This window comes from Podarcis raffonei, chromosome 4 (assembly GCF_027172205.1).
Source record: "Podarcis raffonei isolate rPodRaf1 chromosome 4, rPodRaf1.pri, whole genome shotgun sequence".
Classification (NCBI taxonomy): domain Eukaryota; kingdom Metazoa; phylum Chordata; class Lepidosauria; order Squamata; family Lacertidae; genus Podarcis; species Podarcis raffonei.
The window spans coordinates 101,419,500-101,446,086 of NC_070605.1; the positions used below are offsets into that span (position 1 = coordinate 101,419,500).

At 42.9% G+C, this 26,587-nt stretch overlaps 1 long non-coding RNA gene across 9 annotated transcripts in view; it reads left to right on the top strand.

Annotated features, from left to right (window-relative positions):
• LOC128411997 (uncharacterized) overlaps positions 1-26,587 on the top strand; it is a 171,540-nt gene that overhangs the window by 58,763 nt on the left and 86,190 nt on the right. For 7 of the 9 annotated variants that reach the window (XR_008330005.1, XR_008330001.1, XR_008330004.1 and 4 more), the window contains exon 3: positions 6,161-6,267. This is a non-coding gene — a long non-coding RNA (uncharacterized LOC128411997). Of the gene's footprint in view, positions 1-6,160; positions 6,320-14,507; positions 14,866-26,587 lie in introns of those variants that run through there. The other 2 variants (XR_008330002.1, XR_008330000.1) reach the window with 2 other exon arrangements.

Below are 26,587 nucleotides of genomic sequence, written 5' to 3' on the forward strand. Positions count from 1 at the left end.
AAATGGCCCCAGCCAATCAACCAGATGGACAAAATTCCTACCGGGCCCCTGCCCCAAGAGCAGACGGCCCTATGACAGGCATAGCAAGGTCAAAGTGAACAACCCTAAATATAGGGAGGGAGGGACGGGCAATCCGATGCACGGGCGAAAAGAGGAAGCCCTAGCCTTGTGCAAGGAGTTTTAGCATTTCTGGCTGTCAATCAACAAATGGCAACATTAACTTCTTCCCGACAACAAGGGAAGCCCCAATTGCATCACTGGCCAACGATCAATTAGCCTGCCCCCAACTTTGGAGTGTCCTGGCGGCCCCCACCGCAACACGCGCTCTCCGTGAAGGAGAACACGCTTTGTTTGACAGTGGATCTGACTCCCTCGGGAGACTGTGGACTCTTCTTCCTTGGAGGTTTTTAAGCAGAGGTTGGGTGGCCACCTGTCATGGATGCTTTAGCTGAGATTCCTGCATTGCGGGGGGTTGGACTAGATGACCCTCGGGGTCCCTTCCAACTCTTTTCTATGATACTATGTGGCGCTGTGGGTAAAAGCCTCAGCGCCTAGGGCTTGCCGATCGAAAGGTCGGCGGTTCGAATCCCCGCGGTGGGGTGCGCTCCCGTTGCTCGGTCCCAGCGCCTGCCAACCTAGCAGTTCGAAAGCACCCCCAGGTGCAAGTAGATAAATAGGGACCGCTTACTGGCGGGAAGGTAAACGGCGTTTCCGTGTGCTGCGCTGGCTCGCCAGAGCAGCTCCGTCACGCTGGCCACGTGACCCGGAAGTGTCTCCGGACAGCGCTGGCCCCCGGCCTCTTGAGTGAGATGGGCGCACAACCCTAGAGTCTGGCAAGACTGGCCCGTACGGGCAGGGGTACCTTTACCTTTACCTTTTATGTTTCTAAGACAGAGCTTGCTTTATTTGCATGGGTTTAAGCATTCCTGACTCTGAGCTGGACAGTGACCCTTCTTTTCGTCCCCACCTCCTATAAGTCATTAGCCACTTTTTCCTGTGTTCATCAGACATTCTTTACCTTACATTACCTTATGTCTTCAGGCTGTTGTTGAAAGCAGGTTTTTTTATATTCAACTGCAATGGCCATGAAACCAAATTCTGGCTTACTAGAAATGTTTCTTGGGAGAAAAGTGTGATTTACAACTGTTCTAATTAGGCTCTACTGTCAGTTAAGAGTTAACTTCATTTTATCTGATTATTTAACAAACAAACAGTTTTATGCAAAATATAATCCAACCATCACTTCCTGCTTCACTGATCTTTTGTAGTATTCTGTATGCCATCCTTCATTTGCATGCTGTCTTTTCAGATTGGCAGCTCTTTGGGGCAGGGGCTTAGGGTCACATTAGTATTTGACCCACTGTCTGCCTGCCTGTCTGTAGCGAGAGCACCACAGCAATGCTATAATGCAAATCCAGTCATGTGGATCTGAGGCCAGAACTAAGTCTACCTCTGCATTTTTGACTGGCGTTTGTGAGATAAAATCATCCAATAATTCATAAGTTTTAATGCAGAGATTCTGACAGATTTAATATCATCACTTGCTTTTATAGCACTTGTCCTAGGTACTCAAATTGCTTTGCATTATGTGTATTTTCTCAGCGACCCTTACTACAATATGCTAAATCAAGCCAATATTATTAACCCACGAGGGACACTGAGTTTCAGAGAAAACATCCTGACTGAGGTCAGGCAATAAGTTTATTCCTCATGTCTGAACTAAGGTCTTTTCTGCCTCAACCACAGCAAGCGTACCAGATCTGTGGCACTGCCTTAAAACACACACACCACTTTCCCCTTCTCTTTCTACAATAATTTTTTTACAGTTGTATAAGTATTTCAGTTGCCCTTAAATCAATATAGCCCTTAAAAAACAAATCCAACTGAAAAGAAGTCCAAGACTACAACCTGATTCAGACTAGATATAATTCCTTCCACATCAGAAACCTGCTTCCGAAAGATCACTTGTAACTGGTTACTATGGAAGCCCTCTAATGAATGTCTCTATTGTTTAGGGGAACTGGCTTCCAGTCAGTTTCTGGACCCCATTCAAAATTCCAGCATTTATAGGGGTGCCCCATCCCTTTTTGCCACCTGAGCCCAAATAGGAATGTGCCAGCCACTGCCCCTTATGCCCTGCCACTGCCCCCCAACACTTCTGCCAGAAGAAACGAGCTAATACAGGCATAGGCAAACTCGGCCCTCCAGATGTTTTGGGACTACAATTCCCATCATCCCTGACCACTGGTCTTGTTAGCTAGGGGTGATGGGAGTTGTAGTCCCAAAACATCTGGAGGGCCAAGTTGTCCTATGCCTGAGCTAATAGGAAGGCACACTTGGCAAACCCTCACCGTGATCAGCTTGGCCCCAGCAGGTCAAGCTTTCCTTGGGCCTTGTGACATGTGTTCTTCCTCTGCCTTGGTCCTCCACATCCCTTCCATTTGGGTTTCTTGTATTTTTTAGTTTCCAAACCTGAGGACAGGACTTGTATCACCTTTTTAAAAAAAAAATCAGTGTCAACTGCTTTAGGAGACATCTGTCTGAAAAGCAGGGAATTTTTTTAAAAGAATTAAAATTTAAATTAAACTTATTATTGCTGCTGCTGCTACTGTACATTTACAAGAATATATACGGGTGGCACTGTGGTCTAAACCACAGAGCCTAGGGCTTGCTGATTAGAAGGTTGGCGGTTCGAATCCCTGCGACGGGGTGAGCTCCCGTTGCTCGGTCCCAGCTCCCGCCAACCTAGCAGTTCAAAAGCACGTCAAAGTGCAAGTAGATAAATAGGTACCGCTCTGGAGGGAAGGTAAACGGTGTTTCTGTGCACTGCTCTGGTTCACCAGAAGTGGCTTAGTCATGCTGGCCACATGATCCAGAAAACTGCGGACAAACGCCAGCTCCCTCGGCCAATAAAGCGAGATGAGTGTGCAACACCAGAGTCATCTGTGACTTGACCTAACGGTCAGGGGTACCTTTATCTTTACCTTTATACCACCCTTGAAGTGCATGGAATTAAATTTGTTCTGACCACTATGGCACACTGACTATCCTAGAATCTTGGCAGGTGCGTTCCATTTCTCCAAGGGCTGTTGCTCAGCAACGGAGCCTGTGACCGTTTGAACTCAGATTCTTGCATCCTCAGTGTGTAAACGTTTGCAGAGGTTTGCTTTAGTGACCCTTGCTTCACTTGGATTAGAATATGGCACCTGAAAGACTCCTGGAGGTAAGTGAATGTTGGCATTTCCAATGGACTTGAACTCTAGAACAAAAATAATGGCATCACCAAGTTCGGCAAAGAGCTATCAGAGGTCAGAGAAAGTGCTGAGCTTTGGGCAAGTTTATGGAAGGGGAGAACGAATGCTGTAAAGGAAAACTTAGTCTTCATATTGTAGTCAGTTGAATATTATTTTAAACAGAGCATTCTTTATTCTGTGTGTATATATATGTGTGTGTGTGAATCCAGGAGAAGGTTAACTTAAATTTCTAAATAAATGGCCTCGGTCCAGTACAGTGGTACCTCGGGTTACATACGCTTCAGGTTTACATACGCTTCAGGTTACAGACTCTGCTAACCCAGAAATAGTACCTTGGGTTAAGAACTGTGCTTCAGGATGAGAACAGAAATCACGCGGCGGCAGCAGGAGGCCCCATTAGCTAAAGTGGTACCTCAGGTTAAGAACAGTTTCAGGTTAAGAACAGACCTCCAGAACGAATTAAGTTCTTAACCCGAGGTACCACTGTATACCTAAAGGAGCGTCTCCACCCCCATCATTCAGCCCGGACACTGAGGTCCAGCGCTAAGGGCCTTCTGGCGGTTGCCTCGCCTCGCTGTGAGAAGCCAAGTTACAGGGAACCAGGCAGAGGGCCTTCTTGGTAGTGGCACCCGCCCTGTGGAACGCCCTCCCACCAGATGTCAAAGAGAAAAACAATTACCAGACTTTTAGAAGACATCTGAAAGCCGCCCTGTTTAAGGAAACCCAGCCAGATGGGCGGGGTATAAATAATAAATTATTAACTTTAGTTTACTATAGTTTGAAAGGGAAAGAGAAAAACAGAGAAGAAAAGATCGCATGAGCAGCTGGCCCAGGGGAGGGTAGGAGGTGGCGGGTGGAGCTGGTCTTTCCGCAGAGCTGTTGCAGGGATCCCTGCTACGCACTTCTCCCGTGGAGTCAGTCTGATGGAAGGGCTTCTCCCAAGTGCAGACGAGGGGGAGACAGGAGGCCTGGCGGAGCTCTAACATCCGCTAAGACAGGCCAGCCCCATCAGGCCTCCTCTCCCTCAACTGTCATCTGGGGGCAGGCATTTCATCAGGCTACCACCGTGGGGGAGATAGGATCAGCACTTCTAGACATTGGGGCCCATTTTTTTCAGTTTCTTTTTCCTTTGCCCTCCTTGCCCCTTTTCCTTGTGTGATGTATTTCTGTTTGTTGGTTTGTTTATTAGAATGTAAGTCTGCAAGTAGGGAGTGTCTTGGTTTTGATTTCACGTAAGCCGCTTTGGGAGCCCTTTTGGGGTACAAGAATGAATGAATCAGCTCTCTGTGGAGACCATCAGTTTGTTTCCATTTTAATGCAGACCTGCCTCATCTGTGCTTCCCAGATCAACACACAAACAGAAATTTGCTTTGAGATGCTCACATGTCCCTATATTGCAAATAGGTTCTCCACTCCACCCTACGCCATGTGCATGTTACCATATTTAGAAATACATCATAAGACACCTGCTTTCAAAAATGTGAAGCTTAGGCTTAATAGCACACAAAATGGATGTCTTAGGAGAAATGCACTCTGTGGGTGTGAGAAGGCAGCCATTTCCCTTCTGACCTATATTTGTCACAAGCAGCCCTGTTTCAGTTCTATGGAAGTTCAGATTCTACCAAAATTCAGTTGGGAGTTTTTGTTTCCCCCTCTTGTAGTTTTGCTTGCTTGTCTTAGGACAGAATGATTAATTTATGGCTACCAAGGTTCTGCCATTTTTCTTTATTTATATTCCTTTGTGTTTCTGTTTTTGGTTGTTTTCTCTGTTCTATTCAGTGAGGAGAAGACAATAAATACTGTTAATGGACAAATTAATAGTATGCTATAAAACCCTTAAAACAATGAACACTCCCACTTTACACTGTGGGTGCCCTTTGCGGGATCGCGCGTGGTGCTACAGTTCCCACGGAGCTTACTGGCAAACAGGGTCTGACAGTGTTAATTTTTGGAGGTTCATGCCCAGCCTCAGTAATCAGGTTTCTTGCTGGGAGGTGGGGCCAGTCCCATTTATAAATAGGGGGTGGAGCTGACAATAGCCAGACAGTCGGCTCTGGAGATTCACCTTCCCTTTTTTAAATGCTTCTTGTTTGCAGGTTAACTTTTTCTTCCTCTTTAGCGGGCTCTGCTATGGTCTTTGACTGGTTGCTGTCAAAGTACCGGGAAGAGATTTTCCTGCATCGGCAGGTTTTGTCTTCCCCGTAGCAATTCGTCACAACTTTGACGGCTATGGCCTTGGGTGGAATCCTTTAGTCATTTTTCCCCCTATATGGGGGCGTGGGCATGAAGTGGTGACTCACCCCCTGCGGCAGTGATTCCAGGATCCCCCTCTTAAAGGGGTTATATATATGGGTGTCACTGGCCATACATTGAAGGGTTGTCAGTGAACTACCCTGTGTGTGGGGATATGGGCTGGGCTGCCTGCTACACTTACATCTCGCAGAGCACCCCCATATCCCATTTACCCTGATGAGCCCCAGTTCCCCCCGGCTGTGGGGCTGGGAGGGATACACGCCCAAGGCCAAAGACAAGGTCTTCCTACATTCGGAAGTTTAATAAAAATGTCTAATTTTAATTCCATATAATGTTGTCAGAGCTTTATTCCTTCATAATAATAATAATAATAATAATAATAATAATAATAATAATAATAATTTATTTATACCCCACCCATCTGGCTGGGCCTCCCCAGCCACTCTGGGCGGCTTCCAAAGAAATATTAAAATACTATAATACATCAAACATTAAAAGCTTCCCTAAACAGGGCTGCCTTCAGATGTCTTCCTTATGATCCCTGGGGGACTGGGCTGTCACTGCCTGGTCCATGTGACATTTCAAACCTTTCTTACAGAGAAGAGAAGCTGCTATTTACACAAATACCCCCATAATTCCTCTTCTCCCCTCAGCATCTCAACATGTTCTACAGTGTCACATACCGCTGGCAGCACACCCAAAGGATCCAGTGAGGACCGACGGAAGCATCAACTGACAGCTGTTGTTGTGGGAAAAAAGGGTAAGAAGCTCTACGAGATCTTTCCGACCTCCTGAAGAAGACCAAGGAATATGTGAGTTACTCAAGGGAATCACTGCAACCACGCAGGGATGTCAAAACCCTTCAGCCTGCCCCTTCCAGGCCCACTCTGCAAAGTGTCCAGTGGACAATCAGGCATCTGAGCACATAAGTGATCTAGAGAACAGAGCTGGGCAATAGTACAGCAGATCCTAGCAGGCTTTGCAGTTGGCATGGATCAGCCGATTGGTGCCGATTGTAAGCCTTGTTTTCGGCAGGAACTGGCTGCCCTCAGGAGTTTGCAATTGGGAAGAGGGCTGTTGCACCCGGGTCCTGCTTGCAGGCTACTCATAGGTTGGCCACAGCGAGAACGTAATGGTGGACCAGATTGGATTATCACAGTGGTGTCCAAACTTTTTTCAAAGAGGGCCAGATTTGATGAAGTGAAGAGCCGTGAGGGCCGACCAAAGGGCCAACCTTTTTTTTAGGATTGAAGTTCTTGAGCTTTTTTTATGATTTTACCCCAAAGTTGTTGAGCTGTTTTTAGGGTTGAAGTTGTTGAGCTTTTTTGTAGGACTTTACCCCAGGAAATAAACTGCCACAGGTGCCGAATTAAACCGACTGGCGGGCCAGATTAGACCCCCGAAACGCACTTTGGACATGCCTGAGCCAACAGGGTTCTTTTAGGCTGCAGTCTATGTTATGTATTAAGATTAAGTTGCAGTTCTCACTCAGGGCCATCTACCCCCACACAACCAACATTGCACTTCCTATTGAGAGTCTGTGGCTCAGGCAGGCAAGCCTGAAGGTGCTATTAAATGTCATGTAAAGTGAAACTGCAAGACTACTGCTTAGAAAACAAACCCAGGGAATTCCGAGTCTACCCTGGCAGCCATATTGTCAATCCAGGTCACAAAGCGTTCATGCCAAACCTGTGTGGCCGGAGTTATTCTTGAGCCTCGGAACACCTGAGGACCCAGGAAATGGTTCAACCTGTAGCTTTAGTTGCTCACTACATGGAACAAGCCCCATCAAGTGTTTGTAATTTGTATCTGTGGAGAGGACATGGTCACCCAGGCGCCAGCACCCTGCAGGATCAGGGTCCCAGCCACAGGGAGGATTAGAAATCAAAAAGGAGGGGGTACGTACTTGTCATTTTATTTTTATTTTCCCATAATGGTGACTGGGGAAGGCACACAGTGGGTTTGACTTTGAATCCAGAGGGAGACAGCTCTCCCCCCCCCCCAACCCCCAAGTGCTTAGGACAGAAAAAAGCAGAAAAATGAGGTCCAAACCAAATTTTGTGGTTGACGTACACCCTTTATCCCCTCTATTGGTTTCCCTAAAGACTAAAAGGTTGTGTGTGTGTGTGTGTGTGTGTGTGTGTGTGAGAGAGAGAGAGAGAGAGAGAGAGAGAGAGAGAGAGAGAGAGAGAGAGAGAGATATGTATTAAGATTAGCTTCAGTTTTCACTCAGGGCCACCAGTATGCTAATGAAGGATTGAAAACTGTCGCTCCTGATTGGTTAGCTAGTTGTGAGTTGCTACTGTTTCAAGTTACTTAGTATTATATAAAGCAGCCAGCTAGGTTGCAGACAGTCTGATTCCAGGAGCAGTTCTAACTGCTGCAATAAAGAGCTGTGAATCCAACAGAGCTGTGTCCTTTGTCCATCTCTTCCACTATTCAACAGTCTAAACGGCTCAGGTGCAAGCTGCCTGGAAGCCGTATTCCCTCCTACCAACCTGCCTGGGTTTTGAGCTCTTTGGGGAGGCCCTTCTCTCAGTTCCGCCTCCCTCACAGACATGCTTGATGGGGCTGCTGCTCCCAGACTTTGGAACTCCCTTGCTAGAGAAGCCAGACTGGCTCCCTCCTTGCTGTTCTTCTGTCGGTAGGAGAAGACTTTCTTGTTCCAACTGGCTTTGGTGAATTGACCTCTTTGAAATAAAGGGCTGGTCTCTTGCTGTTTGATTGTAATTATATGTAAGTTTTTAAGCGAATTTATATAAGTATAGTTTTAGTTCTCTCCATGTTTAATTGTTTCTTAATGGTTGTTTTTTCTATGTTTTTAGTGCGTCTTGTTTTTTATCTGTAAGTTGCCTAAAGTCCAGTCAGGGGGGAAAGCAGGTTATGCATCAATGTAATCATCATCATCATCATCATCATCATCATCATCATCATCTAGCAGTGCTTGGTGGCCGAAGCACTGCCATCCATAATAGGCTGAAATATAAGCAATGGATTACTGAAATAACTCATGATAGTGAAGTTTATATTATAAGAACACATGTATTGTAAAACAGCTAATAAAAAGAAGTAAAAAACAAACCGGGAAAGGAGGGGTGGGAAGTCGAAAAGAAATTTATGTTGATTTTTTTGTATAGGACATTAAATGTTTTGGAATACCTTTAATAAAAATAAAAATAATAAAATAAATTAATAATAAATAATAAAATAAAATAAATAATAAAAATATAATTAAAACGATAAATGAAAGAAAGATAATGAGTTGCTTCTCTTAGCAGTAACTTCTCTAGGTCTCTTCTCAGCTATTTGTAGCGCTTCCCACATCCACTCTCCTCTGGCCGAAATTGGCGAGAGATGGGAGCATCCTGCAAGGTGGTGAAAGTGGTGGGCTGGGGTCTTGCGCTTCTGCCACCTGAAGCAGGTGCTTCAACACACCTCATTGGTGGGCCAGCTCTGGACATTTACCTTCAAGGCAGTGTTGGGGGACTTTAGGCCTGCCAGGCAGCTTCAGCTGACCAAGGCACACTCACCTGTCCTAGACCTGGCATCATATATAACATCAAATGCCATGCAGATAAAGACAAATTTGGGCTCAAAAGGTGGTTGTAATCGATTACATGGAGATGGCAGAAATGACTGGCAGAATCCGGGACCAGGGAGAAGAGTAGGTGGAAGAGGATTGGAAGAAATTTAAAGATTACCTTCAAAAATATTGCAAAATTTATGAATGCTAAGATGATGTTGGATTTAAAAATAATATGGCATTAGTGATTAAGTTATGGAATATGTAACAATGAACTAAAAAGGGATGAAAGATTGGAGATATATTATGTTAAGCTATATAATTAATAATGAGAATTGAAAGAGGGTAGGGATTTGCTGAATTTGATTGAATAAATGGGAACACAAAAAAGGGAGGTGTGAGGAAGTCAAGAACCAGGGCTAAACAAATATAGAGTTAAAAATTGGTTTTTTCTTTCTTTCTTGTTTATGTTTTTTCATTATCTTTTTTTGTATTGTTTTATTGTGTATTCTTTGTTTATTCTTTGTGTAACTTTTTATTTTTCTTTTTTCTTTTTATGATGTATGTATTCATATGCTTTTTTGTAAAACTTTAATAAATATTTTATAAAAAAAAACAAAAGGTGGTTGCAAGCAGCTGATCATCAATGCTTGCAAAAAGCTGTGTGCAGCACCTTGGAACCCCAGTGGTCATTCCCTATGTGAGAATCTTTTGGAGGCCAAGTTTTTCTTACCTTCCCAGACATTTTATCAACCATGATTTTACTGCTTTTGAAGTTGAACTATTTCCCTGTGCCTTTCGGCTGTGTTTTCATGCAGCCTCTTAATGGGGTTATGGTGGTTTCGGTACCAGTCTATTTCTGTAATTACTGTTTTAATTTTGGAATTAAAGTTTAAATTGTGAACCTCCCCGGAGGAGATTGTTGGTTGGACATTATAGAAATGCCATAAATGAATACATAAAACAGTTACCCAAATATCCCCAAGTATAAGTTTCCTATATACAGTATATGCACAGGTCTGAAACTGTCAGTTTGCATTTCTTAGTGCAGAAAGTATTGATCTAATGTATAGATATCTTTCCTGTTCTAATTCATTCAAGAGGGTTTCAGGAAGCTACTAGAAGCTTCTCTGTGAGAGAGAAACAGAGGCAGAAGGATTAATGATTGTTTGGGTTATACCTTCTGGGAAGCTGGTGTAAACTAGTTTTCTTATCTCTATTCTGCAGAGTCCTGCTGATGATAAATATAGGCCAGAAGGAGCCTGAGTTTTACTTTCTCTTTCTCTTTCTTCCTTCTGGTGTGGTGATTCTGTATATAGGATGCTTAGTGCTAAGGTTTAGTCTTATTAGGGACACAGGTGGCACTGTGGTCTAAACCACTGAGCCTCTTGAGCTTGCCGATCAGAAGGTCGGCGGTTCAAACCCCAGCAACGGGGTGAGCTCCCATTGCTCGGTCCCAGCTCCTGCCAACCTAGCAGTTTGAAAGCACACCAGAAAGTGCAAGTAGATTAATAGGTACTGCTCTGGCGAGAAGGTAAACGGTATTTCCGTGCACTGCTCTGGTTCGCCAGAAGCGGCTTAGTCATGCTGGCCATGTGACCCGGGAAAACTGTATGTAGATAAATGCTGGCTCCCTCTGCCTATAGAGAGAGATGAGCACCGCAACCCCAGAGTTGTATGCAACTGGACTTAACTGCCAGGGGCCCTTTACCTTTTCCCCCTTTAAGCCTTATTATGAGTTAAGTTTATAAAGGCTGCAACTGGATTTTGTATAGACTGAGCCATGGATTTGATAAACCATTAAACTACATTTGCCTTAAGCACAAGTCAAAGCTCTGCTGGATGAAATATTGTCTCTGATCTATTTTGGGGAACTCTGCTGAACTCTGCTATGGTGTTTTAAGTTTTTCCTCCACACCTATGACAGAAATAAGTGGTAATAGAACTAGCATGGGATCACCACCCAGTTTTTACATATGTGGCTCTGCTCTGTTCAGAAGTTACACTAAAGCCACAAACACGGCAGGCAGCCACAACTTACTACTCACTTGGCAAAATGCTGCGCACCAATATAACAGCATCTGGCAGGTTACAGTGCAAGGGTAGGAGGTAGCATTCAGTGATGGGCCATCCATTGAGCTTGCCCACACATCACACAAAAGTGTTCTGGTTTTTGTTGTTGTTTGTTATTTCTGTATTATTTCACTATGAATATCTCGTTAAAGCAAGTTCAGTTTCTAGTTTGCAATATGAACTTCCTGGGGTGCCAATTAGAATGCAGTTAAAGGATGCATGACCCTCTCTCCCTTCATCATAAATTATCCTCTGGGATCGTTGCCAAAAAGGAGAGGTCATGCAAGCTATGTCACTATTTTAAAGTGTGCTTTGCCGTAATGTCTTCCACTCAAATTTGTACAGAAACGAAGAGGTTTAGCACACACATGAAAAACCCTCAAAGCCCCTCTCACTTAAAATTCTGTTGCTGTATCCCAACTCCTATAGAAAGCGTTCAGAACTAGGGCATGAAGATAAAACTGTTTTCAAGGCAATTCACTTTGTTTTATTATTTGTTAAATAATATGGACAATTCGGCTGCACCACTGGGGAATCAGAGATACTCCTTATTCCAATAAGCTCAGTGTTCTGACAGCTTTAAAAAGCATACTGTTATTTGTTTCTCAAACTCAGCTGAAGACCATTCTAAGCAGGGGGGCTTAAAATTAGTTGATTGTTCCACTTTTTCGTTGCTGATATTCCACTGTTCCCATATGCATTCAAAATGTAAATGAAGGTCTCACAATAGATTGGAAGTTCCTCGAGGCAACAGTGTCTTCTCCTATGCAGTGAGCGGCATTACACAATGTTGGCAATCAGAAAATGAACAATAATAATGTTTAAGACTTCCATCATTTTAAAGGACATGCAGTGTCCCCGATGAACCTTACTTGTCATTTCCTTCTTAGCAATTAACTTCAAGGCTTACATAAGCCACATTTTCAGCTCCCTTTTGTTTATTTTATCCTTTTTAGCCATTAATTTAAAATTCCAAACATTTAAAAAAAGCTTTCAGCTAAGTTTTCTGTACATAAGAAGGGCAGCCACATCAGCCTATGGAGCAAACTCTCATATCCCTGAATGCATACTGGATACACTATTCTAATACGCTATGTCCAAGTCTTATGTATTTTGTTGGCATTTGTCTGTCTCGAGAGATAATGGAGTGTGCATCTGACGTGACTATTCTGGGGTGCAAGCCAGGGCAGTTTGTATGGGGGTCCTGGGCTGCCCAGACAACAAGACCCCCCTCTTGGCCTCGCGGAAAGCAGAGCAAGACGTCTGGGAGCAGGTTGGCTGAAGGAGTTGCTGGAAGGAGGCCTACAAGGCACCATCCAACTACCTTAGGGACTCTACTCCGTATTTGTGTAGGGTTTTTACTCCTTAGCCTTTTCTTCTCCCAAAAATATCCTATAAGGCAACAGAGGTTTAGGAACAGAGCTTTCCTTCTCCTAGATGGGCTACCATCCCAGGTTGACGAGCCCCATCTGCCCCTCACTTGCCCATACAGCACTTGCTGAAACTGCCTTCTTGACCATTGGACCCACTATTGGTACGCTCAATTTTTTTGGATGATTTTATTTTTTTTTAATAACAATTTTATTGAAAGTTTTTAAACATATTAAATATTAAAATTCAAACTCATTTATAAGAAAATAACAAGAAACAATATCTAAACATAAAAAAAATCCTCACAAAACACAATTGCATAGAAAAGTGAAAGAGGAAAAAAGAATAGAGAAAGAATAACTAAAAAGGCCTTTTATCACATTTATATTGTTCACATCATATCATCTATCCACACATAGGCAGATTCCCCATCTCTCACCTGGGTGCCTTCCACTTCTCCCAGTCTCCCACCTTGAGAGATCCTTCCTGCCCTGCCTTTCTTTCAGGTACCTCTCAGCTCCAACTGTGCCCTTCCTGTGTGTGTCTTCCTTGAGTCAAAATAATCTTAATATAAAAAAATTAAAAATAGGTAAAAAGGAAAGGAAAGTCCCACCTCCCTGTCTGACATTTATCTTTAACAGCAGTTATTCAGAATATTTAACATACGCATTCCAGACTAATGAAGGTTTTATTTTTAGTTGTATTGTTTTACCAATGTCCTGTTTGCCACCCAAAACTCCTTTGGAAGGAATGGTGGGATTGAAACTTAATAAGCGTCAACAGCAACATCTGGGAAGTCACAGGTTCCCTAACCTTGCCCTACCCTTTCCTCCATAATTTGAGCTGTGAGGATGACTTTCAATGCAGCTGGCACCAAGGGTAAATTGCAGTCTGTGCTGTTGATCAGGACTGGGGAGGAGGGCAGGGAGGTGCATATAAGCCAAAGAAGCAGGAGAAAGAGTGGGAGAACTGAACAAAGACATTGGAGAGGGGGTGCCTTTGTGCTTTGTGCTGGTGACATAAGATGTCCAGAATGAGGAGAGCAAAATCTCATGTTCTGGTTCAGAATAACCCAGGATTTAAGAACTCCAGGATTATCTTTCTATCTGTCTGTCTGTCTGTCTGTCTATCATATTTATGTACCACCCTTCATCACAAGATCTCAGGGCAGTTCACAGAGAGCCCTGAGTCCTCCACAGGTTTCTTGGACTCTTAAGAAACCCTTCAAGTATTCCTCTCCCTGATTCCTCCACAGCTTCTTGAGTTTCTTTTTGAGATGCCCTTGCATCTGTGGACCCCATTCCACCAACCCTGTGTTCTGGACAGGACATAAGGAAGGACATGAAATTTTGACCCCAACCCACCCTCTCTATTTATCCCTCTCTACTGCCAGCTCCTTAGTTTCTACAGCAATTTGTAGAACTGAATGAATCCACAGCATAGCCTCACCATAGGTTCACCATCCAGTCTCTGGAATAGTCTTCAGAGTTAGCAATTGATGTGCCATCTTGCTATATTTTCTTTGTAAAATTCAGTTTTGTGGATGGGGGAGCCTCTGATCTCTTCTTTGTTGCTTCTCCAAGTACCTTTTGTGAGCATTCTCCACAAATATAAAATGATCTGAATGATTCGAGCTCGAGTGCATTTGATAAGCACGCCTATTTCTGGGCCAGGTCTGTTGCACAGACAACAGTCTATCCTCCAGCAGAACAGACCCAGGATCACAGTGGGAAGCAATTTTCTTGGCACATTTGAGCGAAGTCATTTATGTTCCAGAAGGTCTTATTCCCCAAATAATAGCTTGCAGACGTGTATAGAGACATGCAATCTGAGCAAGCACAGTAGCAGGGTTGTGTAACTATGCCAATTTGGCATGTATTGCACGGCAGATATTTAGATCTGCTGCTTCTATTGCTGTCTATGCTTCTTCTTTTTAAACTGGGAGCATGATGTGCAATTAGGCCAGTGCAAGGGATAATCCACAACAGTGATTCAGGTGTGCATTGGAAAAATTGTGTGTCTGATTTTTACAGATAAGCACCCCACACCTGTAATGCCAGTAGAAAGATGTCCTCAAGTGTTTGCCCTCCAAAAAGTTCACAGTTGTGTTCACTGGAAAGCATTTGACAAGAGCAGGCCAGTGAAGTCAAGGGCTGAAGCAGTGGGACTCTGGGCAGGAGAATTAATGCAAAAGGCAGGTTGAGAAAGGCACATAAAACCAGGAGACAAGCAAGCAAGTGATTCGAGCAGAAAGAGGCCAGGTGTGTGATCTGTTTCTCAGATGGAAGGAAACTGCCAATAAAGTTCTAAGGGAAAACAGGGAACTGTGCCGAGGGATTTTTGATCAGTGAAAAATGCCCAAGAGGTGTTCTTGATCAGAGATTGTGATGCCCATTTGAGAGGTGGCAAGGCACTGCTAAAGAGTTGCCCCAGAACCTCTTGTTCAAAGTATCTTCTGACCTTGTTGTCAGTATGAAATCCATTGGTGCCAACAGCCTAGTATGAGACAGAAATCTGTGTTAAAGTACAGTGGTACCTTGGTACTCGAACGTACGGTAATCCTTTCTGGAAGTCCGTTCAACTTCCAAAACATTCGAAAACCAAGGCACAGCTTCCGATTGGCGCCAGCGCCTCAGAAACAATAGTCGACAACCACATTGGATGTTTGGCTTCTGAAAAACGTTCAAAAACCGGAACACTTCTGGGTTTTCAGCGTTCAGGAACCAAAATGTTTGAGTACTAAGGCAGTAAAGAGCCAAGGTTCCACTGTATTGGGATCTGTAAATATTACAAGCATTTTCAAAGCATTGACACGCTTTTGGGACCAACAGGATGGAATGTTAACAGTCTACCACAGAGGGAAGCTTACTGGAATTATTTGTGTTGCAGATGTGCAGAAGATCAGAGCAAAAATTGTCTAATTTGCAGCCATGGGATCCCAATGCACCCTAGGATAGCTCTTTATAAGCCATACGCGGTTCACCTGTCTAATGTGCTTGGGAGCTTGGTGCAATGTATGGAGGTGGAGCCAAGCTGACACTCCTGCTGACTTGCCTACACTGTGCCAAGCTCACTGCACCTTGCAGCTCCCCTTTTCCTCTCAGTACAGTGGTACCTCTGGATGCGAATGGGATCCGTTCTGGAGCCCCGTTCACATCCTGAAGCAAACGCAACCTGCGTCTGCGTGGGTCGCGATTTGCCGCTTCCACGCATGCGCGTGACGTCATTTTGAGTGTCTGCGCATGCGCGAGCGGCGAAACCCGGAAGTAATGCATTCCGTTACTTCCGGGTCACCGCAGAGCGCAACCCGAAAATGCCCAACCCAAAGCATAGTTAACCCGAGGTATGACTGTAGGTGCTTGCAACTCAGTGTGCTGGGAAGCCAACAGAAGATCAGTGCTCAACTCACACAACCTCACCAGCCGCTACGGGCAACAAAACCTTTCACACAACTAATTCAACCCTCAGCAGTACAGGTAAAAAAAATAATGTACCAGCATAAATGAATTCTGCTTCACATCACACACACACACTTCCCAGATTTCTGCTACCAGTGCTGAAATAAATTTCTACAGGGACAAACTCATATCTCTTATTGTTCCTAGAGGAAGCTTTACAGACCTAACAATATAGCACTTTTTAGTCCCTGCCAAATCTTTTATAGCAACATGGTATGTGATTGAGATTTATAGGATTACTTTGCAGTCCTCCAGATTTTATTGTAATCCACCAGAGAATCATGGTGGATTGTTTCTCTAAACCCCTCAAAAAGGGCATCTCTCATGCCTATCCTAATTTTCTCAGTTCAGAAAGGATATTCACAAATATTAGGCTAAGACTTGGTCACATTTTGTGGAAAAAAATGTAATGTACTTAGATCATTAGTTCATGCAGCCTAATTCTGTGCTTCAGAATGAATAAGTTCAGTTTATTTGTTTATTAGGTTGATTGTTTTGAGATTTACCCAACTTCTCAACAATGCTTTTTAAGAAGCATATAAACCAATATAAAATATAACAAAATTAATTTATAATCAGAGCATTATTAAGGTGATGGTTCATCTAACCATAATAAACAGCACAGAATCATAACACTACAAGCCTTGATTATTAGCGTCTCAGTATCATGTCAAATGAAAGTTTTACCTTCCTTTGAAATAACAACCGCAAGCTAACAAGATGAGCCTATCTGAACAGAGTCCTAAAGGTATGGAGTCACCATTAAGAAGACTCTGCTTTCATATGGAACCAGAACCCTCAGCCAACCCTCTGAAATTATCTTAGATCACAAAGGAGTGGATGGGGAGAGAAACATGGTGAAGGCATTCCTTCAGATAACCAAAGCCTAGATCATATTGAGATTTTAAAGCCATAGTCAGTATTTTGAATTGTACCCAGACACTAACCGGTTACAACAGGTGTAACTGGGAAAAAGCTTCTCTGCACCATTTGCATACCAAACAATAAGCCAAGTTTATCAGCACTCCTAGGCAGCAAACCTGCTCCTTTAGGGATGTGTGATCCCACCTGGAGCAGCACATTAATTTACTCCGAAACTGATTGGCCCACCTACAATCAGCACTCATCCAGACCACTGCTAATTCTAGATAACTGTTCACAGATTTCTCTGCTTTGCTTGTTGTCTACAAAAGGGCAAAACATAAGTAGCAGAAGATGTGCGGTAATTTTACTGAACATTGTGTATTGAAAACATACTGATCTTTATTTCAGCTGAGCGCTGACCATTTTGGATACTTGTGGCTATGTGAGCTAACAGGAACATGATAATGGTTTCACACCAAGATGCAAAATATCTGCTAACATTAAATAAGATATTTTAGAGGAGAAAGCCAATCTCCATGTCTGGCATGGTGCCATGTCCTTCAGTCTGAATGTCTATGGGACATATGTACAGAATGCAACTTCCCCCAAGCCTGCCTTTTGAGATCATCTTTGATGAACTTTCTACTACAGGTGTTTACAGATGGAAAAATGCACCAGAAGTCACGTTGTTGATTTGGATAGGGGGCTGCTTCATTTCAGAAAAGACGCTGTTTGCTTCAGATCCAAGGTTAAACCTCAATTTGATTCAGTTTTTGAATCTTTGGGTGTCTCCCAGTTGATAGTGATTGGGAACTGGCTATAATCTTTCTTTAAATGGCTTAATTCGCTGAGGGGGTTAGAATGGACCCAAAATTAGACATAAGGCAGTATGGTTTGAGAGTGTCTGTAAATAATCTTTAAAGTTTAAACTATTTTTAAGGAGATGCCGATAACTTGTTTACTTTTTAGTGGAAACGGGGGGAAATTGCAGACATAGTAGTCCTTTCTGAGTGGGTGAAGCCAATCCAATTTCAGAAAAGTAAGTACAGATTTCTTTTCTGAAAAGAGATTTCAAATGTTAAGGCTTTTTATTTGTTTAGGGAATAGCCTATAACTTTTTTAAAAAATCTTTTTTGTTGAACTGGATTACATTTGCAAGTATAGCAGACCCTTTGGAGGAAATGAAGCATGTCAAATTTAGGAGTGATAGGTGCATTTCAAGTTGATTTGAGGGAGCGAACTTACCTTGTTACGCTTATCTTTACACATAAACTGCCTTGGGGACAACAGAAGCTTTGCCAGGCAAATGATGAATGGCACTTTATTGAAAAATAAAAGTATATACTAATGTGGTGCCTGTGCACGCTATAATACCATGGCTGTGTTTTTGTGCACATGCAATCGAGAGAGAGATACACTAAACAAGGAACACAAGCAAAGAATCAAACTGATATTATACAATTACTCCGAGGCACACAGGCATACAAATATTTAACTTAAATAAAATGCAAGCAGAGCCAGAACGTGTGTGTGTGTGTGTGTGTGTGTGTGTGTGTGTGTGAAGAAAAGTCAGTTACCTAACAGTTTATTCAGAACAGACACAAGGGATTGACTTTTATGAAAGAATGTGGGCTGTGATCTACTAACCCCTCCCATCAGTGCAAGGATTTCTGCTTGTTCAACAAGACTTCCCTCCCCACACCCTCCCCAATTGTGCTCCAGAGGGTTGAGGGAACCCCCTGAACAGATTTGGGGGGGATGTGGGGGAGGGAAAGGGGGAGAATAAGACCACACAGGGAAAGCAGCCAGCACTGGCTTCAGAATTCTTTTAGTGCTACTGTCCCTAAGAAAATCAACTTGCAGCTTGCAACAGAGTACTAAAAACAGCAGCTATTGATATCTTACTTCAACATTGCTCCCAAAGTCCTATGACTGGAGAACCCTTGTAAATTCATTCCCTGGTAGGAAGCTGTCATTGCACGGAAACTGCAAGCCCTTCCTCCCCACCCCTCCAGCACTCTCCTTTTCTCACAGGCAACTGAAAACAATTTCAGCTACCAAATAATCTGCTCTTAGAGCAGGCAGTACTTGAGAAGTCTCAGGATTCTGCCTTATCCAGAACTTGAAGTCTACTCAGATGAAGAGGAAGGGGAGCAGAGCTCTCCAGCAGATTTCCACAGTGCCAATGACTGAAGAACAACCAAACCTTGCTATCTCTGCCATAGGTCTTCAGGTTCCCACACCAGATACCTGGCTTCCTAGTCAGCTCTCAGACTGCCCTGTCTTCTCCAGGGCCACAGAAGCAAAGGAGATGGCAAGCCAGGCCAAAGTGCCCAGCTAGCTGCACGTGAGGCTATGAGTCAGGGGAAGTCCATGGAAACGCTGGTCCAGATCAGGGCCTGACGGAGAGCTAGGGAGTGAGGCTCCAGCCCCTGTGTAAACGGTCAGTTTGAGCTGCTTCGCTGCTGAAGCAACCACTCTCCTCCTTCCTGGCTGGGGAAAATAGGTAGTTAGAGGGGCAAATGGTTTGATGCAACTTCATATTCAAAGGCAGTCTCAGTAAGAGCTAAGCAATGGCTAGTGCACCCCACAATAGTTGCTGGGCAGTCTTATGAAAAGGCTAATAATAACAGCCTTAATGAGCCTTGAAGCGAGACAGTTCTATTACCCTTTGCAAAATGCACAGCTTTCAGTCCATTTGGGGAAGCTTTGAGAAAGTACATCGCCACTATTATTTCTAACTTCAATCCTAGTCAGATACATTATACGCATGCTTCTATGGATGAAATTCAAAAGAAGTTACAAGTATTCTTGACAGTTGACAGTGTCTATGAAAATCATCCTTGTAACTAAAAGAGGCAAATATGGATTTATTTAATTAGAAAAAAAATCTCTGGATGTGAAGAATAATGTTTCAAAGAGATACTTAATATAAGCAGAAATGACTTTTCCTTCATGGAAAATTAAGTTTTTTCCCCTTTCTATTAGCATTTCAATTGAAAACATTTCCACTCATTTCCTTCTTAATGGAAGTATATAAATAGCAATAGCCATTAAGTACTGCATTTTTCGAAAAGATTTTTTTTTTACATTAAGAGCCTTAATAAAGTCTCAGAGGAGCAGCACAAACAGTGTACAAATGAAACAACTAATTTCAATCTCATTTAATATATATTGATTTTGTAAGGATTTGCTTTTATACCTGTTTTAAGCCTTTAGCGTAGTTTTCCAGGTGGTGGTCGCCTTAAATAATAATAAAAAAATCCAGAGAGGATTACAATTTCATATGCACATCTGCATTAGGAGGATTTTCCAAAAGGCTTAAAGTTTGGAACATTATGAGCAATCAGGAGACTTTGAATTCACTGAGACACCTTTGGAAATGTTGTTCCATAGAATAGGTCTCTATAGGAGTGTTCCATTCTGGGACTAAATGTTTCAAATTTCTGCTAGGAATGCTCTTCTCACAAAAGTTAATTGCGAAATCTTCTATGGCTTAGTTTGTGCTTTCCAGCCTGAGGAGCCTGTTCCCGAGTTGTTGTGAATGAATAGAACACAGAAGTTGGGGGAAATGAAATGGTAACAACAGTGTGGAAGAAAATACATATATTCTGGTAGTAACTTTGGCTCACTTCGCCTCACAATCTTATTCTGATCAGGTCCTGAAGTCACTTCCCTAATACTAACTTGGTTGTTCTGGGGAAGCAGAGCTACTTCATCATCAACTGGTCTGTCTTGTATTATAGCTGTGACCACACTGATTGACATATAGGAAGCCCTTTATAAGTGGGGTAACGAATAAATGTATTTGGCCGGCTCCCAACCAGTCTCAGAGAGAACTTTTGACTAACTGAACACGAGGCTTGTTATAAGACTCCTGGGCTGATTAAGGATGCCCCTTTGTCAATGGCATGTTGTCGCTTCCAGCCAAGCCTGAAAACAACCAGTTGGCCAGATCTCCAACTGCACTTCCCATGTAGTGTGATCTGAACTGTGGGTGACGTGAGCTCTCTCTTTTGCTGCTGGCCTAAGCAATAGGCTAGTAGCCCTCTCCAGCATGGTCAAACTAAGATCACATATTACACATGGAAAACAAAATGATCACATTATATTTGGTGCCAGTGAAAGCAAGAAGACTGATTATGAATGAATGGCATATAGAAAGAACAGTTTCTGGCTTCTAGCAAAACATTTTGCTTCTGTACTCAGGAACAATAGTGAGAGGATATTTATTTTAGATACACAGCGAGGGGGGGGGAGACAATATCTGCTCCTTCTTTATAACTTACATCTTTGACAAATAGCAGCTCAAGAAAAAAAAGGTGTGAGAAAAATGGCCATAAAAGGAGGGAAAGGGTATGCCTGAAATACTGGAAGAAGTCCCAAGATGCTGAGTGGAATTTTTATTTAATAAAACACCAATGTTAGAACAACATATTTATCAGTTCAGATGGGGGAAAATGTCTAAATGCACTACAGGGAGAAAAAGGGAAAATAATGGGAAATCAAGTTAACCACCTTTTATGTGAAAGAAAAGTATAATCAGACCATTTCTGCAATGAATCTGTGCTACTCTAAAGCCATCTGTACTATCATTCACACACACACACACACACAGAGAGAGAGAGAGAGAGAGAGAGAGAGAGTAAGTACAAAAGATAGAAAGCAAAACCCTGTTTTGCTTTACTTTTATTTGGTTCAGTAGTACTGGTGTCCTCCAAAGATGAACATACAACATTGATAGATTATTTCTTCTTCTCATGTTATCCCTTTGCCAAGCTATCTTCTTGCCTTGACCTCTCCAAGGTCTTTGGTTGGGTGACACTTCATACGTGTTCTGCAGGAGGCATTCAACCCAGTGGGTTACAACCAAGCACCCCATGCTTAAGTTTCTCACTCTAGTTCTGAGAGTCCAGGAACTTTAATGAGGATGATACAGATATATTACTGTGCATATGCAAAAACATACAGACATACCTACACTGTGGTGTTGCATTGGAAAGGAAGATTGGTAGTGATGGGCAAGCTTTGTTTCAGGGACATTACCCTACCATTACTGAAGTTTTCGTAAGTTTTCAAGGAGCCCGAGGTTTTGCCCAGAACAAAGTCTGGAAAATGTTATCAACAGAGGTCAATAGTCATCCTTGTTTTTCTCTTTTTAGAAAGTAAGTAGATCTGTGCCTTTGGTATGCCTAAACCAATTTATAGATCCATTGAATTAATTGTTCAGAGTTACACAGTGTAGAACAAGTGAGTTAAACAGAGTTATGGGTGTTCCTAAGTAATAATCATACACTGTATGGTCTATAAAGGTGGCAGCACAATCTCCACCCCCACTTTTTCTAAGTGGCATCTCGGATATGCAAGATACCCAGAAGCTTGCTGCAAGCTTCAATTTCTTCCTTCTAAAGAGTCATTGAGTAATTTCACAAAGATTAAGACAAACTCGGGGCTATTCCAAGGAGGCTCTGATTTGGAATTGATTTAACACCATGTGTATTGAAACTGTAGATGTGCTCCTTTATAAACATCTACAGTTTCAATACATCTCCCATCTCTTTCACAGCACAAATGTACAGGTCTTCCACAAGCCTCATTGTATTCTATGGAGCTCCCCCCCCCCCAGGTGAATGTGTATAGCAGGGACAGGGAACCTGTAACCCTTCAGATGCTTTTGGACTCCGTTCCTACCAGCCCCAGCCAGCAAGGCCAATGGTTAGGGGTCTAGGGAGATGGAGCCCAACAACATCTGTAAAACCACAGGTCCCCTCCCCCCAGGTGTCTAGGACTGTAGCCTGAATTTCTTCTAAAAGCATGCACAGGAAGCCCTGAATTGGTTTGGAGCACTAGAATCGTGGGGGGGGGGGGCACATGTTCTTTCTCTCACTATCTTTATCTATATATTAAATATACGGCTCTTTTTCTTGATATGAAATTTATACACCGCAGTTCAAAGGCCGATCTGCCAATCATCTAAAACAAGAATACGGTAGAAACATACCGCATAATATAAAGATAATGGTTCCTTTCCACTCTTACCCACTCCACACTGAATACAGTAGAACACACTTTTGATCTGAAGGAATATGAATTGGACTGCATGCCACTTTTAAAGCATTTTGAAGTATGGAGTTTCATAACAATAATGAATGCTCTAAATGTATTTATTGTATTTATTGTATTTTTATTCAGTAGTTTTCTCTAAAGTGGCCAGAAAAGCACACACTACTCTCTCCTCTGCCCTTCACCTTCACAATAATAAGCAGGTTTTGCCAAGAGATCAGTGGCAGCTCATAACATTTTGACTTGGCAGGGCTGCAATTTTTAACCTTGCTGTTTTCGTCACTTGTAGAGCACTTGTTTAGGAAACTGCGTCATTACACATGTGCAGGGGTGCCATTGTCCCTTTCTCAAAAAGGAAAAATAAAGTCAGTTATTCTCTGTACATCTATGGACAGGGGGAAAGCTGCTTTTCTGCTTAGCTGCATTTTTGGATTTGGATTGGCAGAGTGGCACAGAGAGCTGATTGGTCAGAGAACAGGAGATTGATATAAATGTCTCTTTAATTCAAAGGAACTATAAAATGTTTGGTGTGAAAGAGTGTATGGCTTTGAGATTTGGGGGAAGATCTTCCCCCCCCCAAAAAAAATATGCTTGAGGTTTTCAGTGGAAAGGCTGTGTTCCAGTGGAACAGTCTTTACTGTGAGAAATACTGTGAATGTCACTGGCCCAAAACCACACAGTGAGATTCAGGGCTGAGTACGATTTGGAACAAGGTATACCTGATCCTCGTACCACTAGCAGTCACCTCGGTGCTTTATGTAACAATAATAATTGCATTGATATCTAAAGCTGAGGATAGATGTATTCCTAAGAGCAATACTGGATCAATTAGACTTAGTAGAAAAACAGGATAGAAATAATTAAATGTGTCCCATCTTATGCTGATGTTGTGGGATGTTGGTTTGTAACTGCAAAGTATAGCTTGAGTAGCTTTGGTGAGATATATGGCACACATGTACAAGAAGGAAAATGATAGGTAGTTGTAACAGAATATTTCCAAAAGGCTGAGTATCATTCAGCAATCCCATGACTGTGAACTCAGCTACATTAGTAAAAATAAAACGTTATGAATGTGTTATAACACTGTGACACCAGATGGCGATGTAGAGCTGAAATCGGAGCTCTATGAAATTTTCCATTGTGAGCTTTAAAATGTTTTTTTTCCAGAGCATTTTCACAGTGTTTTTATAACTGTGTAGATGCAGCCTGTGTGCAACTAAAAATTATGTACGTTCAGATGAATATTTTCCCATCTTTTATGAAGTGATTGCCCCTCTTTTTCCCCCTCCCTCCTTCTGCCATGATTTATTTCCCCTCATATTCTCCACCTACTCTTAAAAGAAAAAGGAATAGATAAAACTAACTGCAGGTGTGCTCCCAAGCCATGTGTCCTCCATGATTAGCACACCTAAAGGACAACCGTGGAGCTTTTAAACAGCATGCCTGAAAGACTCCTTAGGATTTACACACCCTGGCATGGGGCAGGTGGTGTCTCAGCCCAGACCACGTTATTATGCACGACTGCATGGAGAACAACCAAGAGAGAAGGTGGTTTGTAAGAAGGTGAGAGGTGTCAGGAAAATCAATAAATGCTCTATGTGACGGCCTGTAAAACCAGCATAACCTATTAAAACACTGCAAGTTAGGGCAGCCCTAGGCACCAATAACTCACGCTTGGCAGACTATGAACTTCTATGTCTCCGATTATAACCTTTGTCAGCAGCCTCAGGAATGCACAGGGAGCCATTTATACCTGGCAAAACGGACTATTTGGAGAGTGAACAGAGGTCAGCACTCTTTATGGGAAACCAGGTTGTGTTCAGGGGTATTCTGTAACCCTTTATAAGCATTTAACTGTGTCCCTTGCCACCTGCCTCCACCCATCCTTCACAACTGCTATATTTTCTAATACATCGTATAAACATTTCCCCTTATTCTTGCATGTGCTTCATTTCCTTCTGTATATAATATATTTAGACTTAGATACATGAACCCATAAAATCAGTGCTTTGCATATCCCTTTCGATCTTCCCACTCCCTATTTTTTCATTTCAGATTTCTGTTTTCTCTCATTTTCTTTATCTCTTCGCCCTCAGAAGTACTGCTTTCATGCTAGTCCCCTTCCTCCTTCTCCTCTGACAAAAGGAGATTAGAACTGCTGTAAACATTACACAGAATGAGCAGGTACAGCAATCAGGCTGGTGTGACAAGTCTCGGCTGTACTACTTTAGATTGTCTTATTGTTGAATGCTCCCCAAGCCTTGCTTTGTTTTAGGGAGCAATCCTATACAAGCAAGCCGGTGTGACTTAAGCTGCCATAACGTACACCAGATCCAAACTCTGTTCAGCAGCACTGAGCTGGCCTAAGCCTGGAAGAGTGTTGAGTGGGGAGAAAGTTTCTAAAATAGTGTTTCATCTACGCAGCCCTTTTTGCTGGGCTGGTCACATGACTAGGTTGAACAGTCTTAGGATCAATCTTAATTTGCCCCTTCTCTGCCCCCCCGCCAACTCCAGTATGTTCCTTTATCTGGTCTTACTCTGGATTAAAATCCCTGGGTTCAGTGAGCCAAGAAGGGGCAGATACATGGGCATATCTCCATCTGAAGGTGACATAGGCCACTTTCACGAGGAGCCTGCTAGATTATCCAGGCACTCACAATATCCCAACCTCCTCATCCCAGAAGATCCTGCTATAGAATTGCTCTCTTAAACACTCTCTGTGTGACAAACTAGCACACAAGATTAGTCCGTCCCTGCTCCTGCCAACCTAGCAGTTCGAAAGCACGCCAAAAAGTGCAAGTAGATAAATAGGTACTGCTCTGGCGGGAAGGTAAACGGCGCTTCCGTGTGCTGCTCTGGTTTCGGTGTTCTGTTGCGCCAGAAGCGGCTTAGTCATGCTGGCCACATGACCCGGAAAAACTGTCTGCGGACAAACGTCGGCTCCCTTGGCCAGTAAAGCAAGATGAGCGCTGCAACCCCAGAGTTGTTCGCAACTGGCGTTATCTGTCAGGGGTCCTTTACCTTTACCTTTTTAGGTGGCTTAACGTAGCCATCTCCCCAATGTAATATGCTAAGGTCTGTTGAAAATTCTACTGGAAATGGAAATGGGTCCAGAAATTGCTCCAGTCTTTGTCAGGAACAGAAACATGGATGCGAGCAGAATTCACTATTGTTGGTCTTTTTTAGTCCACAAATGTTGTATTAATAATTGTGTTATTTTCTGCTTTGTTTTTGATGTTTCCCTTCCATGGAAATACATTACACTATTCATTACATAATTAATTCAGCCATGGCAGATAGTAAGACAAATAACCTAGCTTTTAGTGGAAACCAAACTGTAGCAGAACAGAGGCATAAAGGGAAAAGTGGCAACATCACCCTCCATCCTTGTGATAACAATTATTTTCTGCAGTGTGACACTACAATAGTGTAGTCCAGCACCCCAAACCCCGAGTGGTGTGAGATTCCTGGAGTTCCAAGCTCTTACCCAGGGTTCGTGTTTCCTTTTAGAAATGAGGCACAGCAGAGACTGTGGTTTATTTCCACATATATACAACCTGAGTCTATCATGGAGGGTCTTGTTTCTCCCACAGCCACAGCCTTGGATTCAAACAGAAATCAGCTATGGCTCTCTTTAAGACTTTCCAACTTGTAGCTTTTTTTCTGCTTGAGGGTTTGCCACAGGCCACTGTGAGAACAGGGTGCTGGATCAGATGGGTCATTGATCT